Source organism: Hibiscus syriacus, unplaced genomic scaffold (genome assembly GCF_006381635.1).
Source record: "Hibiscus syriacus cultivar Baekdansim isolate YM2019G1 unplaced genomic scaffold, ASM638163v2 tig00110483_pilon, whole genome shotgun sequence".
NCBI classification, from domain to species: Eukaryota; Viridiplantae; Streptophyta; class Magnoliopsida; order Malvales; family Malvaceae; genus Hibiscus; species Hibiscus syriacus.
In genome coordinates, this window is record NW_024062759.1 from 1784239 (window position 1) to 1792644 (window position 8406).

At 36.2% G+C, this 8406-nt stretch overlaps 1 pseudogene; it reads left to right on the plus strand.

Moving 5' to 3' along the window:
* The first annotated feature begins 3864 nt into the window (after positions 1–3864).
* LOC120129071 lies at positions 3865–7648 on the plus strand (annotated as a pseudogene).
* Positions 7649–8406: the final 758 nt, after the last annotated feature.

The window sequence follows — 8406 nt, forward strand, 5'->3', positions numbered from 1 at the left end:
CAACAAACATTTCTCAATTCATAGCCAATTCTGCTTCACAACGAAGGATATTGGACTCCAAACAACGCAAGTTCAACTTCACGACGAAGGGACCGCTGGTTGTCAACAAACATTCTCAATTTCAGAGCCTATTTCTGCTTCACAACGAAGGATATTGGACTCCAGACAACAAGTTCAACTTCACGACGAAGGGACCGCTGGTTGTCTACAAATATTTCTCAATTTCAGAGCCAATTTCAACTTCACAACGAAGGATATTGGACTCCAGACAACGCAAGTTCAACTTCACGACGAAGGGACCGCTGGTTGTCAACAAACATTTCTCAATTTCAGAGCCAATTTCTGCTTCACAACGAAGGATATTGGACTCCAGACAACGCAAGTTCAACTTCACGACGAAGGGACCGCTGGTTGTCACAAACATTCTCAATTTCAGAGCCAATTTCTACTTCACAACGAAGGATATTGGACTCCAGACAACACAAGTTCAACTTCATGACGAAGGGGACCGCTGGTTTGTCAACAAACATTCTCAATTTCAGAGCCAATTTCAACTCACAACGAAGGATATTGGACTCCAGGCAATGCAAGTTCAACTTCACGACGAAGGGACCGTGGTTGTCAAACAAACATTCTCAATTTCAGAGCCAATTTCCGCTTCACAACGAAGGATATTGGACTCGAGACAACGCAAGTTCAACTTTACGACGAAGGACCGCTGGTTGTCAATAAACAATTACCAATTTCAATTACACGATAATAACAAGAGGGGCAGCTGTAGACACATGATTTGCGTCCTTATAATGTTTATATTATATTATTAATTTCATTTTTTTTACATTTACAGGCCTGAACATACGACCCAACAGTGAACCAAGCCCAGTTCAACAGCCCGTGAGGAACCCTAACCCTGGCCGTGTTCTGTTCTGTGCCACAAGCTCCCTCGTCTCCCTTTCCGAGTTTCACGGCCACCCGTCTCACATCCTCCACAACTCCGATTCCTCCGGCGCAAGGATTTCATGGAGATAACAAGCCAACAAACATTGGAGTTAGAGTTCTAATAGGGGTCAAACACTTAGATTCTAGGCTATAAATAAGACATGTAATCCATTTGTGGAGGGGGGATTTTTTACACACAAACACACAAGTTTGTACACGGTTACGAGAGAAATCACAGCAAACCGTAAACACTCGAAGCATTTGTAGCTATTCGAAAGCAATAAAAGGTAGTTTTTTTTACCTTGTTCATTTCTGTTTCTCCCTGGCATGTTGTATCTCCTTTGAGATCTGGTGTGAATCAAACCCAAAAACCATTTTTTGGCCGATGAACTTTTAGGGGAGGGATCAAGACTTTGATATCGGATCTACCCTCCCCCGAGGCCTATTTCAAAAACCGGTTTGAGATTTGAGTCGAGGGAGAGAAGGGCTTTCAGAAAAACCAATTTTTTTCATGGGTTTGTCGCCGATGATCGGCGGCCGGCGCCGACCAACGGCGGCCGGCGAGGCGGCGTGTGACCATTTTTGGGATTTTACGGCGGCGTGTTCTTCATTTCTGAAGAACACGCGTGAACAGATGAAGGAAACGAGAGAAAGAGAGGAGAGCTCTCGGGCGAAGAAGGGAGAAATGAAGTTAAAAAAAAGTTTTTGGGCTTTATACGCAGCCCGTGCAGCGACCCGTGTGTCAACCCGACCCGGGAAGGATCCGCGTGTTTTCGTCTTAAATGGGGTAAACCACACTTTTCGACCCTTCTGTTTTAAAACTTCTATTTTGGTCTCCACATCCGATTTTTTAAATCCAATTTCCTTTTGATTTTGACCCTCAATCGGGATTTTCTTTTAATTTAGTCCTTTTCTGGATTTTTAATTTTAATTTTATTTTTTATATATATATATATTTATATATATTTTTATAGTATTGTTAGCTTTTCTCATTTATTTACATATATGCTATTATATATTTATTTGTTATATTATATATATATATATATATATATTCACATATGTATTTTATTTTATCTTTTAATACCTTTATTTTTTTCCCTCGTACGAACTAATTTATATATAATATATATATATATATATGTTTTATCCATTTTTCCCTCGATTACTTCACTTTTATTTTTTGTTATTTTTTATTATTTGATTCATTTCCCCCCGTATTCATTATTTACCTTTGTTTCTTTATTTACCTTACTCTATTTTGTTCTTATTTTTCATCACAGTTTCATTATCTCAATGTTAATCATGTTGTTGGCCTATCGCCTTTATGTTATATGTTGTTAGTTATTTATCCATTTTTTTTCTTTATTTTACTTTCTTTATTTTTCGATTTATCTTCGTCACTTTTGTTTCCCTAACGCTTTTCCTTGATTCTTTAAGGGTACGTCTTCAAAAACGATTAAAGGTAAATAATTTGGATCGTCATTTTACCTTTTAATTTAACTTTCAATTTTCTTAATTAAAGACAACTGGAAATTGCACAGTACCGAAAGGGCAATTCAAGGGTGCTAACCCTTCCTTGGTTGTAACCGACTCCCGAATCCGACACATCTTTGGTAAGACGCAGATCAGGTAAGAAATAGGGTATCCGATCAACCCATTTGTTTTAAAATAAATGATCGGTGGCGACTCCAACCCATTTAATCCAAGTCGAAGCCCAATTCCGAGGTCCAACCGAAAGACGGTTACGATACTTTCATGTTTCGTTTTTGGCTTAGGGTTAAAATCGTTGCTTTATTTGTGTTTTATTTTACTATCAGTTGTATTCTTTCTTCTGACATGGTATTCCAAAAAAAACATCATCTTAAATGATTTTGGACAATGACTTCTATTATTACAGTTCATAAGTTCAGATAAAAAATTATACTTCCTTTATCATATTAAACTTGTCCACCTTTAGAAGTCAAAATTCTAAACTTAACCATATTTTAAATATTTTAAATAATTAAAATTTATAAAATATGTATTTCAAGATTACTCAATCAAAGATTTTTAAAATATATTTTTTATATTTTATTAATAATAAATTTTAAATAATAAAGATTTAAAATTGAAATAAATTAACTCAAAAAATTATTTATATAATTAAAGAGACCCAGATTGATGTTTAAAACGTAATAATAATGAAATCATATATTTTTATAATTATCTTATATAAATTAAAGAGACCCAAATTCATAAACCCGAGTCTAGAATCTGATCCTCCGGCATTTCTACAAATGACCCGAATCAAGATTCGATCCATGGCCCATGTTTGCCGACAAAACCAGTTAAGTACCCAATGGCAGACCCATTTTACAACTTAGAGAGCCGAACGCGATGGCAGCACTGCCATGAGGACAGTAAAAAAATCTGCATTAAAAAAATTTGCTTGCTTGCTTGCTGCAGCAAGCCATTCAATCTTGGCGGTTTCCATTTTTTCTCTTATGATGGGAGATTCCGATTTGCCTTCGCTTATTCGACTCAGCATCGGTAAATTCTCTGTAATCTCTACATGTTGTTTCATCAAATCCGAATCAACTGCTAATTTAGCAAAAAGTGAGAATTTTCGATCGGTTCATCAATTAACAGGAAAAAACCCAATTTTTTCTTAGCTTGCTATCTTTGATTGATGGTTTAAGTTAAACCTATGATTGCTTTTTTTAATTGGGTATTTGACTAACCATGTTTTCTGTTTGGTCTCTGAAATGAAGAAGAGGAAACTGATATATGTACATGTGAACATGCTGCATTTTCTTTTCTGGGTTCGTTTGTTCAAGTTTTAGTTGTTTTGGATATCGAAAATTGTGGAGTTGAATTTTGTAACTAATTTAGTATAATTTAAAGCCTATTTCTGAATTGAAAGAAAATTTGATGCGGAGGGAAGAAATATTGTACTACCATGATACATTAACCCAGCGTGAGCGGATTCCATGCTGGCCGCAATGTTCAGCGGTCGACATACATTGTGTCATGACTCTGAGAAGGTACATGTACTGTTTTTTCCTTTCGTGCACATCCCATTTATGCTATATCGATTTACTTAAGAGTAATAAGCTGTATCATCCTTCATATACTTGGGGGATATACAATGTCTTTTACGAGTTCAATAAATAGGTTCAACATTTTCTGTGTTAATTGCTGGGGAACTTTCCTATTATGTAGTCAGTACTACTCATTGTTAATAATGTAATGATATGTATGCAGTACGTCTGTTTGATGCGATTTACTTTTCAACACTTGGGTTTTAAAAATTCTGTTGCTGTGAGGATTGATTTTCACCTTTGCAGGAATTAGATGACAATTTTTTTAATGTTTATTTATCACGCATGATGAGCTGTGGATGATTATTGTGGAAGCTAGATAAATTTTTCGCATAAGAAAGTGTTAAGAACTAGTGATTCATATTTATTTGATTTACATAATAACAGTTAATGTCAGCAGTAAATTTAATAACTAATTGTGATATTTATGTTTTGGGGAAGTGATGAAAATCTGTTCTTTTTCCTCTATCACATTATTCATTCACAACGAAACCTTCAGGGGAGGACAAGGGACAAAAGTTATATGTACTCTGATATATAGCTCATTCTGAAGCAACTTTGTTTGAGTGAAGATAGTCATATTCCTTGATTTTCTTTCAGGGATATATCTTCGTTGACAGAGACGGAAAGCTTTTCCGGCATATTCTAAACTGGTTAAGGGATGGAATTGTACCCACATTGACAGATGCTGAATATTCAGAGCTTATGCGAGAGGCAGAATACTATCAGCTACTTGTAAGAAGTACTGCTATAGGAATTAACAGCTATTTCACAGAAACTAACTTCTTAATTCACATATAAAACGAGTTATTCTAATGAATTTTGATGATTTAATATCACTGCAATGTTGGGTCACTGGATGCCCTATCACCTTATATGATTGTTTAGATTGTAGACTGTTGTTAAGACTGGTGCTGTGTTGTAGCATATTAACAGTATTTGTGCATATATTCAGGGACTGATAGAAGGAATCAGTTCTTCTTAATAAGGGAAGGAAAATGAAGAGTCACATGCGGAATTGACTCGTACCGATATCATCAAATGCATACAGTCTGAAAGAGTTAGATTTCGGGGAGTTAATCTTTCTGGCCTTGATCTCTAAATTGGTAATTTTCTGATCCTAAAAGTTCGACTTAATCTCATGTTAAAACTCTTGTTTCTTCGGGTAAAAATCTTTGTTCAGAGGAATGAGAGTTAGTCTCGTTGATCTTCTGTTTGTAGCTTTGTGTCTACTGCAACTTTTTCATTTTCACTGACAGATGATGATGATGATGGTATTTGTGACATATTTTGGGTTCTTGTAGAAGAGCTTATGTTCTTTTAATATGAACGTTCGAAGTCTCTCTTTGTTCCCATTTGATCTCCTCTAGTTCCACTTCAAGTCCTACAAAACAGGCATAATACTATATTACACTTGGGATTCATTATCTTCTTTTCTGTTCTTTATTTGTGCAGGATCTTTCATTTGTGGATTTCAGCTTTGCCTGTCTTAAAAACGTATTTTTCTCGCGTGCAAATCTTCAGTGTGCAAAATTCAGGGTACATCTAGTTTTTAATAGAATATGATTAACTGCGAATGGCTTAATTAGGTTTAAGTCCATACTTGTATTACATTCATCATATTAAACCCTTTGTTTCATAACAGGATGTGGATGCTGAGGGTTCGATTTTTCACAATGCAACTTTGCGCGAGTAAGACAATCAGCCTGATTTATCCTTTCTGTGCAATTTGTGTTTCTTGAACTTTGTTCTCAAATGATTTTATTTTTGCCTAGGGAAGGTGTGAATTTACAGGCGCAAATCTTCGCGGGGCTTTACTAGCTGGGGCAAATCTTCAGAGTGCAAATCTTCAAGGCAAATACTTACAATCTTTATACAGTTGATAGATTTCTTTAAATGCTTATGTTGCTTTAACTCATCATTCTTCTGGAAGTGCCTATGTCTAACACCTATGTTAGACACATATCTAGACATGGATAAGGGATATGATTCTCTAAGGACCCTCAAAATACATGGAAAACTGGAAAATGAAAATTGAACACACCCATATCCGGCACTCACACTAGGGCCCGGTGACATAGCTAAATACCACTATTTACTCATATGGTTTAAATATTGATGCATCTTCATCGATTTCATTGTTGCAGATGCCTGTTTGATAGATTGTAGCTTCTGTGGGGCGGATCTTCGTTCTGCACACTTGCAGGTGATTCGTTAAATTCCTTAATCTTGTTGGAATAATATTTTTAGATTCATCGTTATTTGAGCTACAATAGGGGCTTTGATTGAATGGTCAACATTAAAATTTAAATTTATGCTGTCCTAAAGTACAACTGTTAATTCTCATGAGGAAGGATTAGTGAGAGACCGTTTAACATTTGAATCAATCTCTATTTCATTGATCGCCATATTGATCATTATGATACATACGGCATATGCTTATGCTCGGTTTGCTTCTTTGATTGAAACTATTCATTAACGTGACATAAAAGAAAAGAAGAATTTCGTCATTTGTTGGTTTTGTTTATATTATGCTTACTATCGTTTTTACTTGGGTTGGGCGTGAGTATCGAATAAGTGCATGTGCTAGGCATGTCGATGTTCAATTATTTAAAAGTTTTTCCATGGTTTTGGAGGGTCTTTGAATGATCATATACCTATACCTATATTTGAATGTGTGTCGGACATCAAGGAAATTTAAGTGTTGGAACAACATAGCTTATCATTGTCAGTTTCATTGACTAGTTGAGTCTTCTTACTGCGCCGGTTGCGGTATTGTAAACTATTAATATGCTTAATCTCTGGACTTTAGACTGCTGATCTTACTGATGCCAACTTAGAGGGAGCTAATCTTGAAGGAGCCAATTTGAAGGTAAGAGATCCTTAAGCATGTCGTTTGCAAATGGATTGCTTCAGCACGCATATGTCATTTTATCTATATGAAGTTACCATTTGACACCGGAACAAAACATACCAGCACTCCATAACTCATTATAACAATTTTGGTGTGCGATAACTTATTGACACAGCATTTTATTGTGATATGTTCATTGTAATTAACATGTTCTTCAGGGTGCGAAATTAAGCAATGCAAATCTGAAGGGTGCAAACCTCCAAAGGGCTTATTTACGACATGTTAATCTTCGAGATACGGTAAGTAAATAAGTTGTAGTGTGCAATTTGCATGGTGGTGTTTCATATAAAACTTTCAGACTGCATCATGGATGCGGATCAAATCGAAAGAGTTTGACATTTGTTATACTTTCCAGATACCTTGCTGGAATTCTAGTGGAGTTCCATCTTACACTTGCAGATCAAATCAAAAGATTTTCACATTCTTTATACTACTGTTTTTGTCTCTTTTGTCAGCATTTGGAGGGTGCAAAGCTTGATGGAGCAAACTTGCTGGGAGCAATCAGATGATGATGGGACAAGAACTAGCAGTTTGTTAGATTCCTACCTATACATGTTGAACATGGGTATCATCTTCAGAGTTTTTTAATGCATTTCTTCAAGTATCTTTAGAGATTATCTCTATGCTCCTGTTTCGGGGCATATATTTGTACACAGTTCCATATTGTATCCGTTTAATCATTTTTTATGTTATTCTTGGAATTTTGTTAATATCCGGTGTTGATGTGGATGGTATAAATTTATTGATTTTTCATGCCCATACAATGCAAACGAAATGAAAGAAAATTGGCACTTGGTTTAATTTGTCCTACTAAAATGGTACCGGCAACAGGAATACACAACTACACAATGGTATGTCGGCAAGCAACTATTGTCCACGTATCTTGATAATATCCCCGAACATTGAACCTTATGTGCACCGGATCGGTTCATCGACTTTTTAAACAAGAAAGACCTGTCGGGGAAATAACAAAAGGAACAGGTCGGTGTGTTGTCAGATATTGGATTGCCATTAAAATGGTCCCGGCAACAGTGTAACAACTCCTAATATTTTGTCGGCAAGCGACTTTGGCCTCACACGTTTCGCGTCGAAAAGCGATCAACCCCCTATCTTGTTCATAGGAGATAAGTCCAAAGTCTCACGTAAAGCAGGTGAGGCAGAAGACAAGTGGGCCCATCTGGGTGGGTGGATTTACAGGTTTGATTGGCAACGGTTGGTCTAGATCATATCATCAGTTTTGACAACACAATGACACGTGTAAGATCCACGTCACTTGTTGCCAAATTCGGCACCATCAAAATCCGTGTCATAGATTGTCCCCCTTCCTACTGAGTGCCCAAGTGGCATTCATCAAGTTTATAGGACATATAATCAAAACATAATTTGTTTTTAGTTTGACATAATTTGTTTTAAATTGAATTACTTTTTAGAGATATATAGTATGAATTATGGACGGTGGGTGGACCCACC